The sequence below is a fragment of the Apus apus genome, chromosome 8 (assembly GCF_020740795.1).
Source record: "Apus apus isolate bApuApu2 chromosome 8, bApuApu2.pri.cur, whole genome shotgun sequence".
Lineage (NCBI taxonomy): Eukaryota > Metazoa > Chordata > Aves > Apodiformes > Apodidae > Apus > Apus apus.
The window spans coordinates 15,010,038-15,020,185 of NC_067289.1; the positions used below are offsets into that span (position 1 = coordinate 15,010,038).

The 10,148-nt window shown below is 47.3% G+C and overlaps 1 protein-coding gene across 7 annotated transcripts in view; it reads right to left on the minus strand.

The window, feature by feature from the left end:
• Positions 1-6,155, minus strand: part of IL1RAP (interleukin 1 receptor accessory protein) — a 47,316-nt gene extending 41,161 nt beyond the window's left edge. For all 7 annotated transcript variants that reach the window (XR_007890210.1, XM_051626567.1, XM_051626568.1 and 4 more), the window contains exon 1: positions 5,968-6,155. The gene's annotated coding sequence lies outside the window, so the exon portion shown is untranslated. The remainder of the gene's footprint in view (positions 1-5,967) is intronic.
• Positions 6,156-10,148: the final 3,993 nt, after the last annotated feature.

Genomic DNA, 10,148 nt, shown 5'->3' on the forward strand with positions numbered 1-10,148 from the left:
GCAATGAATTCATCTCTCCAGATGAATGACAAAGGCAATATATGTGCTGCTGACATTTCCAAAGGCTACAAGCAGCAGCAACAGGAAGAAATATCTCTGTGTTTTAAAACCCTGCTGCAAAAGGGCCAAAAATCTGAAAAGTCTCCAAAAATGTTAATTTCTGTGCACATTGCCTTCCTGAGTAGCCACAGCCCAGGGCTATTCAGCAGGGCTGAAATGCCAAGATGCAGCTCCCTTGTGCAACAGGAGGAGGACATGATAACTGGAGAATTGCATTCCCACCTCTCCGTGGCCTCAGTCCAGGGGTGTCTGTGTGTGTGCAACCTCCCAAGGAACCAGAATTAAATGGCCTCCCCCAGGTCCACATAGCAACACGACAGAGAAAAGGAAGGTGGAAAAAGATAAATACACCAAGGCTGTGGCTATTTTTGCAGAATGGATGAGTGGGAAAGACAACCCAGTTCATGGGGATGTTACTCTGAGTTTTGCCACATCCTTCAGTCTCCCCAACTGATCAGCCCTGTCCAGCTCAACTGCAAGTAGCACAATTTGCTACAGTCACATGCTTTGGGATCCAGCAGCACGTCTGTCCTCATTCAAAGGGGCTGGGTGCCCTACAAGCCCTTCACAGCCTATCGTGTGATCACAGTGGGCACATCCATCCTCTTCCAATTATCCAGATCCCTCCCTACAAACAAGGGCTGGGAGATTTCTGTGCTTAAAGGAAGAGGGAGAAGGCAGCTATTTCTCAACAAAACATGTCAAATTATTTGTATTACAGTAAATTTGTATGGCTCCTGCTGTCAGAATAAGTATTCTACAGATCCCAGAGATTTGAATCAACAAACTGCTAGTAAATTTATATAGGTGAGGCCCTGGATGTCTCTCTGGTGGGACTGAGGTGAGGTTGTTTTACTTTTGGTTCCTTGTCAGATTCGCTTTTTGTAATAGGGCTAACCCCAGAAAAAAAATAACTGGAAATTTGTGCTGTTGTCACTGCAATTTACAATGCAAAAAGCAAATTTACTATGCTCCTGTAAGTCTCTCAGGTTGAAGATTATAAAACAGTCTACTAGGCTAGTTTAGCAGTATGAGTTTCTGGTTAATCTACATGAAACCTGCAGAGGCATCAATCACCAATTGTAGTGCATGAAAATTGTGGTGTCTCTCTGATAATCTGGCATCAGAGAGCTTATAAATAGCTGTCCTGTGAACTGTGCACATTAGTAGAGGCTTCTGAAATCCATGCCTCTGCTTCCCCAGCCACATTTGTGACACCCTGGGACCACCTCACACCACAGCTGTGCATCTGAATGGCACTGAAAGCACTTAGAGATGCCGAGATGAAAGACAACATATGAGTGCAAAGTAGAGATTAATTCCCTGAGCTCAGCAGCCACTGGACCTGACTGGGCTAAATGCACCACATATCCACCTCACAAAACTTGGGCTCCGAGCCTCTCTTAAACAGTAACTACTTAAGCAGCAGTTCCCTTGAAACAAGTAATTTTGGGGCTGGTTGGCTGGGCACACAGAACCCCAGCAGATGGGAGGCACAGAAATGCAATATACTACTTATGAAAAGAGATGCTTTTCCAGAATAAAGGTGTCAAACCTGTTCCTATAAATCTGGTAGTGGGATTTCAACTCATTTCAGTTGAAATACGACAGAGCTGCTCAAGTTTTAGCAGCCAACACATCAAGAATACAGCCAAACATAATTTGAAAAGCTATTTCAATTTCTGTTTGTTTTTTAAATGAGTAGAAATCCAGTTTAAATATTGCAAGAAAAAAATTTAAATTGAGCAAGATAAGTTTTGGCTTCTTTCCGAGTAGAAGGCAAACCCTAAAATGCTAGTGCAAATCTAACAGATGGGAGTTATTTTTCACTCTTTAAAAATGTGCTTCCTTTGCACCGAGATTAACTGTAATTAGCTCTTTATTTACAACTAGGACTAAAGGTAGAATGATAAAGGCAGGCAACTATAACCACAAATCACAGGCAGAAAAAGGAAAAAAAAAAAAAAACCAAAAAAAAACTCCCTCTGAGAAGAAAACGTTGTGTCTCTCTCACCATGCAGTGTAATTGTTATAAATGTATAGCTAAACGGCACCCTGCCAGCACTAAGGATAAACATTTAGGTCACAGGTCGGTAAGCTTTCATACTCAAGTTGACCAAACATTCTCTGAACGTTTGAAAACATCACATCCCTATAAGTGGACAGGTTATTTCAGTCATGCAAGGGATTAAGCAAAACTGGAAGAAAAAAACACAACCAACCAAAACACAGTAGCTTTTCTAGTGAAAGAGATAAGGGTATCAAAGCTTCCCCCCCCCCTTCTTTTAAAAAATTCCTCTTTTAATTCTGCTAACACCTTGGCTTAGTCAAGTTGAAGAGGCTTCGTAAGTATTTGTGTGAGTGAGTATTTGTAGTCTTCTGAATCAACTGGACACTCTCAGACACTTATATCTTGAGCCAGTTATCCTTGCTGTTATTTTCTTAAAATTGTAATTGGATAATCATCCAGATTAGGTAGAAACTTGTGTCAGAGGAATTCCTGGGGACACAGTACCTGTTTGATGAAACCAAGAGATATAGTTCTTCACTTGTAATAGAAATCCTTTTTTTTTACCAGCAACTTTTAAGTAACATTATAACAAAATATGTACGCTTCTACATTTATAATCCTGTATTTTATTTTACGACTCTGAGTTATTAATATCATGGCCTGTGCATGAGTCTCATTGGAACCTCGGAGGCTGAAGGTAGCAAGTGCACAGTCTATGATCAAAAGTTCCAAAAGCGTTTGAACTAATTTTCCCAAATCAGTTTCCTTTTTGCACTCTCTCCAAGTGTATATGTGGCTCAGTCATATGCAAAAGCCCTAAACCTACCAACACTGTGGCTGAGGAATGCGAGATTAGCCTTCTGCTTTGTGAAAACATTGGGGTGGGAAGGAGGAAAATCCTAAAAGACTTCCCAAAAAGAATCACCTGTTTTGTTCCAGTGACCAAATCTCAGCCATATATTTTGCTGACAGCGGAGCACAACAAAGCAATTATGAACTGTGGAGGGCAAGAAACCCATCTGCACATGGGCCCCTGAGCTACACCCAGGAAGCAGAAGTGATGTGAGATGAGGTCAGCTCAAGGGTGGCAAACACAACAGCCAGCTTTGCCTTCCTTCTACATCTGATCCACCTTCAACAGCTGGAGGAGCACCAGCTCTCACCCACTGGCTAGAGAGATGCCACCAGCTGGGTGGCATCAGCCTGGCAGCACAGAGGAGACGGCTCTTGGCTCTGCTTATGGGGACAATGAAATCCATGAACTGTGCCAAGAGAAAGGCAGGGGAAGAAGGAGGAGAGCAGGCAATGTCTGAACTGCAAGCTTCACTGCAGAAAGTGTTTCAGTTCCCAGATAACATGGTGCTGTTCACAGATTTCAGCTTATATAGGCTTTTCCATATTGCTATTTTTATTCCCAAAGCATTCCCCATTGCTGTACAATAAAAAGAAAGAACGGACAGCATGGATGCTCACAGATAAGTGAACATGTTCATATGCTGGTTATAACCTTCCTAACTGTCCACCTTGCTAATTAACCTGTGCTCTGAAAGTCAAGCTGAGACACCTCCTTTCCCAGCTGCAAGGTTATCTTAGTGGCAAGTTTTTGCAACTCAGAGTCTAGCCGAAATGAGAGGACATTTGACAACAGTGGGGGACCCAGGACAGATGGGGAAAAGGCTATGAATCATGTGCCTGCCGAAATAAGCAACATACAAATATAAACATAATAAGCAAGAAGAAGGAATAAAAGGACATATTCTGGGTTCTTATTCTGAAAGAGTGAAATGCTTCTTCCCTAGACTGGCATCTGGCACACACAGGTCTTGAAGGAAAAGCTAGGACAAACCCTCTCTGCTTCCTCCTTCCTATATGTATATTTCAGAGCATAGAATTACAGCACTGGGGCCAGCAAGAATGCATTTCCAATACCTCCACATTCTCAGGCACCATCCAACATCCCACCACACTACCTTCCCATCCCTCTGAAGTCTCTCTTACCTTTGTGTTCCTGCCAGGCACTTTGCAGGAGCACTACCTGACCCAAGGAACTAGCCTGCTCAAGCCCAGACCTGTGCAGTGCTCATCCCCACTGCACACTAATGCTCAGGTGCAGGACATCCAGCACAGAGTTCCAGAGGTCTGGAAGGAGAAAGCCCTGGGGCGTTCAGACACCAGCTTTCCTTCACAGACTGCAAAGGGACTAGGCACGGGCAGACTCCAGCAAGCACAGCTCTTCCTATGTAACACACAGACACTTTAAACTCAAGCTACATTCAGGGACATGGAAAGAAAGTCACAGGGCTGCGTGCACATAGACCTGCTCTCTGCCTTGCTTAGAGGCACCGTGTTAGAAATGTAACCTCTCACCCTGCAGGTCCCTGCTTCACTTCCCTACAGAATCTCCCACCCTCTCAGCTTAATGGCTCTTGATCATTTCAGTGTCCTGCATGCTTTCAGCATCCCAAGTCCTCACAGCCTTACACTCCACATCCTGCATTACTCTGCATCCTTAACTATTTCTACAGAGAAGGCGTTCTCAGTGACAACTTGGCACGTACTTCAAGAGCTCAATATTGCCCTTTCCTGCTCACCACAGCCAGGCAGGTGATGAGGGCAGAAAGCAGGACCCTTCCCAGCACCAAGCCCTCCCACCACAAAGCTTGTGGGCTGGAGCTATGCTCTCCATGCATACAGGAGAGGCTTTTCCTGCAAGGAGCACAGGACAGGACACAAATCTTCTGGAGCTGCCAGAAGCAACCTGTTAAAAATGACCCTCTAAGTTAGGAGATAATGGACTCACTACAGTAGAGTTAATAATACCTCACAATCCTTCTATGCATGGAAGTACAAGTTCAGTGACAGTTCTGCTTACCCAAGAGGGGCCATAGTTAAAAATGGAGTATCAGGAAAATAGTATTTTTTATTAGATAGCAAGTAATTTTTTAAAAAGAGATAAGGAGTTTGCTGCAATCTCCCAAATCCAGAAAAAGCTTTTCCTAGGATACAAAGCTAAATGCATGGAACAAAAGCCATCATTTTATAAGAACAATAAAAGCAAACAGAATTTTATCCAAGCATTATAAACAGCTATTCACAAAGCAGAGGCTAGAATGGAAAGAGAGAGCATGCAGGTGAGAGTACATTTACAATCCACTTTACAGTAACATCCTAAGGCCCTGAGATCAGCATCCCATTGTGCTGAGCACCATACAGACACAGTCTGAGGAACCAGCCCAGGCTGACGAACAAGCACTGCCACTGTACCAAAGGGAAGTGACACTGGCACAGAAAAAGGCCACCTGAAGCACTGGAGCCCTGATGGTCTCTTTTCCCCGACCCTTCCTTTTCAGGAAAGCATTCCCACCATCCTGCTTCCATCTAAACACCCCCCACAAACTATTGTGCATAAGGGGGCAGCTGTCCCGAGCAAACACACAGCAAAAGGCATCTTGCTGCCAGCATCTAGTCGCTTTCAGGCCGTTTTCTTGGATGTATCTCTTCCATTTTATTTCCTGCTGCGGCTTAAGCCTGACCCCTTCTTCTCCCCCCTTCCATTCCAAAGATTAGTTTGACAGGAGAAGAGAACCGGTATCGGAGGCTCGAGCATTGGCAATGCGGATGAAAATTAAAGTTGCATTCGTCAATGCGTGTAGCGCTCTAGCTGGAAGTATCCAAACATCCCTGGCCCAAAGGAAGGAATTTCAGCAAACCACATTCCGGGGACCGGAGGCACGGCCAGCTCAGCTGCAGAACGGGCGGAGACACAACCACGGTCCCGCAGCTCGGCTCAGACCTGCCCGCACACCGGCCACGTCCTTCCCGAGGGGCAGGGGGGTCCCGCAGCAGCGCAGGCGGCCCCGCCCGCTCCCGCCACCCCCCGCCACGCTCGCTCTCACCGTGCAGAGGCGTCTCGGTGCGGGAAACGCCGGGCGCTGCTGCCGCCGCGGCTCCTCGGGCTCTCCCGAGCCTTTCTCCTTCTTTCTTCCCTTCCTTTCCCCGCCGGCCGAGGAGCGGGGGCTGTTGCGGGGGCTGCTGCCGGCTCCGCGCCGCCACCCGCCTCGCCCCACACACCGCCGGGGCTGGAACCCGCCTCCTCCCTCCCAAACTTTCCCTCCCAGTGCTGAGGGGAAGTTCACGGCCGGGGCGGGGCAGACTCGTCCTGCCCCCGCCCCGCCGCCCACGCCTCCAGAAACACGCGTGTAGCTCTCCCGCCCCTGCGCACCAAGGCTCACCTGAGGACGCTTTCCCCCTATTCCTTCTTTTCTTCCTCCCCCGCGGCTCCCGACGTTCCCTTTCGGGGCGCCTCCGGCTGCAGCGCGGCACCGAGCCCCGCGCAGGGGTCTGGGGAGTCACCGGGGGGAAGGGGCAGCAGCCGGGGCGGGGGACGCCAAGCGGGCGGGCTCGGGATGCGCCGCGGCGAGGATGTAGCGCGGCAGCCCCCCCCGATGTCCCCCCCGATGTCCCCTCGCAGCTGGCAGGGTCCTGCTGGCAGGAGGCGGGTGAGGCTGCCGCGCGAGAGCCACGGCTCCCTCTCCTGGCCTCGGCTGTCCTGCCGGCTGGAAGTGACAGGCAGGCAGCTGCCTGGAATCAGCGCCCCGTCTCCGGGCTGCCGAGGGACATTGGAGCCTTTGGAGTCAGCCTGTTTCGGTAAAACGGGGTGGCGAGCACAGCCCCAAAGCTGCTGACTTTCCCTCCGCTCTTTGCAGGTCACTGCCACTCCTGGGAAAGTCAAGTTTCCCCTTCCGTCCTCCGAGATGTGTTGGGAGGGAAGGACTCGGTGGCGAGAGCAGTGGCACTGCACAGCACCCTGAGTGCTGTGGTGCCCCCTCGTCCTGGAGAAGTGGCACTCGCTCAGTGCAACATGATAAAACACGTATCTGGTGTGGTGAGACATAACCAGAGGTGCTGGGGAGACTGCTTTGCCATCATCTAGCACTTCCCACTGCCACTTTTTGGTACGTGGCTTCTCTAGGAGGCAATTTTTCACTCCACTCCATCAAGCTCCTCTGGAATAAACCTGTGTTGAAGAGCAGGGCCAGTTGCACCTGGTGCAGCCTCTCACAGCCACCACTAGTACTTATCTCCCCATCTTCTCTGCAAAGCTACTTGAGGTACCACTGCACACACTGCAGTGAAACAATGTCCTTGTCAGCCCACCTCGGCTCATCAAGGGCACATATGAAGTTCTCTCACACCCCCAGGAAGAGTAGCTGTGGCCTGGCTGTGCCACAGGGTATGAAGGAGTTGGGGTAGGAGGCCAGCACTGCTCCTGCTGCTCCAGCAGGAATAGCTCTTCCTCCTGCACCTCTTTCCCTTTCCAGGGCTCTGGCACAGCAAAATTGGGCAGAAAGTTTCTATGTCAGCAGCTTTCTTGTCCTGGTACTGAATGCCCTTGAAAATCTGCCTACTTGGCTTATGCTTAGAGTCAGCTCTTCTCAAGCCACCTCTAACCCAAATCCATTAAAGCAACTTGTTAAGGCAAAGCTCTATGTAGAGTAATTTATCCCACTCTTAGGACAGCTCCATGCTACCTGCACAGCTCCAGGATCTAAGATATCTTGTTTGGAGCTCCTTTAGGTGCCCCTACACTCAGCTGCATTGCTGAATATAGACAAAACTGGAATAGCAAGGCACATTTTGTGAGCTGTATTTTCCAACACATTTACAGAGAACTATGTTCTTAAAATCTTCTGTTGAAACACGTCAGTCCACTTTTCTCATAGAAGATTAAATAACAAAAGGATTGCATATTTTAATCGTGATATTTAATGCAGCTGTGGGAGTAGCTCAGCTGCTCCAGTGATTGTTAGAAGAATTAAATAACAACAATAACGATGCTTTGTTCTACATAATATCTACCATCCATAGATACAGATCTGGGATAGGACATGTCATTATTCTTGTTCGGGAGGGTGCAGGCACTGTTGCAATACTGGTAATGCAGGTTAACAGTCATTGACACATGCACCCTGGGAAATTCATACCGTTCCAAACTCCTAGCCTGCCAGTGCAAATTAAGGTCTTTAGGCCAGAGTCATTAATTTTCTCTGATGTCGATGGAAAGCCAGAATTCAAATTCAGACTTCATTGAAAGGCTCACAAATTAGGGTTCAAGACCAAGTGTCTAAAGATTGTTTAAAGGCTACAGCTGATAGCAATGCACCAAAACACACCTGCCTGTTGTGTTTTCATGAGATAGATTCAGACTCTTTTTGCTTACAGATGAAAATAATCAGCTACTGTAAAGTAAGGGTAATATTGCTCACTTGGGCTCAATGCAGTCATAAGGATTATTTTTGTATTGCTATGTTTTCTCCCATCCTCTCTCCACACTTGTGCATGCTATTTCTGTGCAGGTTAAAATGCTACACAGTTACACCCTAGAGTGAATTACACTACAGTTTGAAGAGCAATTCAGTAAACAGAAAACATTTTTTAAGCCCAAAAAAGCAGCATTGTGCCACAAATTTTTGGGCAGTGAGCAAAGAGCAGCATTACTCAGTAAAACCACGGGAGGGACTTAAAAACCAGAGGAATACGTTGGTTTTTAGCCAGGACACTGGAGTTGCTGGCATTGTGAATGCTGTGAAATATTCCACAGATCTCCAGTAACAAGCGGCCAAAGGCCTCGGTTTATTGCTGCTCTATTCCCGCCGGGCAATTTAGAGCTCGATAGGAGAAGCCTGGATCCTACAGCCCAGTTCTCTCATCAAGCAAAATGCTGTCAAGAAAGGACGATGCTCCAAGTTAAAACAAGTTCGTGTTTTCTGCCTGTTACTTCTTCTGCGAGATTCTCCTAGACTGTCATGTTCCTGACGGTCAGGAACCTGTGTCTCAGTTCCATGGGCGGTTGGGCCTGGGGTGAGAGGAGCCGTGAGGCGCTGCCGCCTCAGGGGAGCGGAGCGCAGGGCGGGAACCAGCCCCTCGAGGCGGGAAGGAAGGAAGGCTGGAAGGCGGGAATGCCGCTGCCTGCGCCGCAGGTGGGTGCCATTTATAACACCAGAACTAATATTTAAGAAAAAATTCTTTTTTGTCCCCACTATGCAAAAGAGATGTGGACAGGGTGGAGAGGTCTAGAGAAGGGCCACAGAGGTGGTCAAAGGACCAGGCATCCTGCCGTGAAAGGAAAGGCTGAGAGAGCTGGGTTGACAGCTGGAGAGATCCTTTTTGCAAGGAGTCACATGGAAAAGATGAGGGGTAATGGGTGCAAGTTACTCCTGGGAATATCCCGGTTGGACACCAGAAGAAATTTTTTCTCTGTGGGAACAGTAAGTCATCAGAATAATCTCCTCAGGGAAGTGGTGGATTACCCAGCACTAGACGTTTTTAAGATTCAGCTTGACAAGGTGCTGGACCACCTCAATTAAATCGTGTTCTTACCTAGAAAGGTTGGACCAGATGATCCTTGTTGTCCCTTCCAACCTGGCATTCAATGATTTTACGTTCTGACACCAACACTGGCTCACATTTCAGTAGCTGTTTTGTTCACCACTACTTACTCAGGTATTTCTATGGAGATGTTTCTTGCCTCCTTTTCCCTCTGAGCTACACAGGACTGGCTTTTAATCTTCTTTCCTAAATGACTCTCAATTCACCTCAGACCTCTTCCCTCCATCTGCTCTGGTTTCAATTAATCTTACAGTGCATATGAATGGCCAAAAGTAGTTATAGCATTAAATAAGCAGAGGTCTTACTGACACTTCATAGAATGACATTAAAGTCCCCATTTCTTACCGAAATACTTCACCTGGTAATCCCAAGATTGCATTTATCTTTCTGCAAATAAGCTGTAGTGGTGAACTCATATTTCTTCTCCATTTCTGCTTGCAATGATAAGTTCCCAGGCTGGATCAGAAACTTGCTACTATTCCCCTGTCAGTTCCCAGTTCTCTTGTATTTGTCCCAACTCTCAGCCTGCATGCAGTTTTCCTATTTGTTTTTAGCCAGCATTTCAGGAAGATCAAGGTAGTTTCATAACCTCTAAAAGACATATTCCTGCTTGTTACTTCAGTCACACCCACCTAACCCATTTTTCCTCCTTCCTAGTTCAGGAAACAAGCCCTAGACTACATGTAAT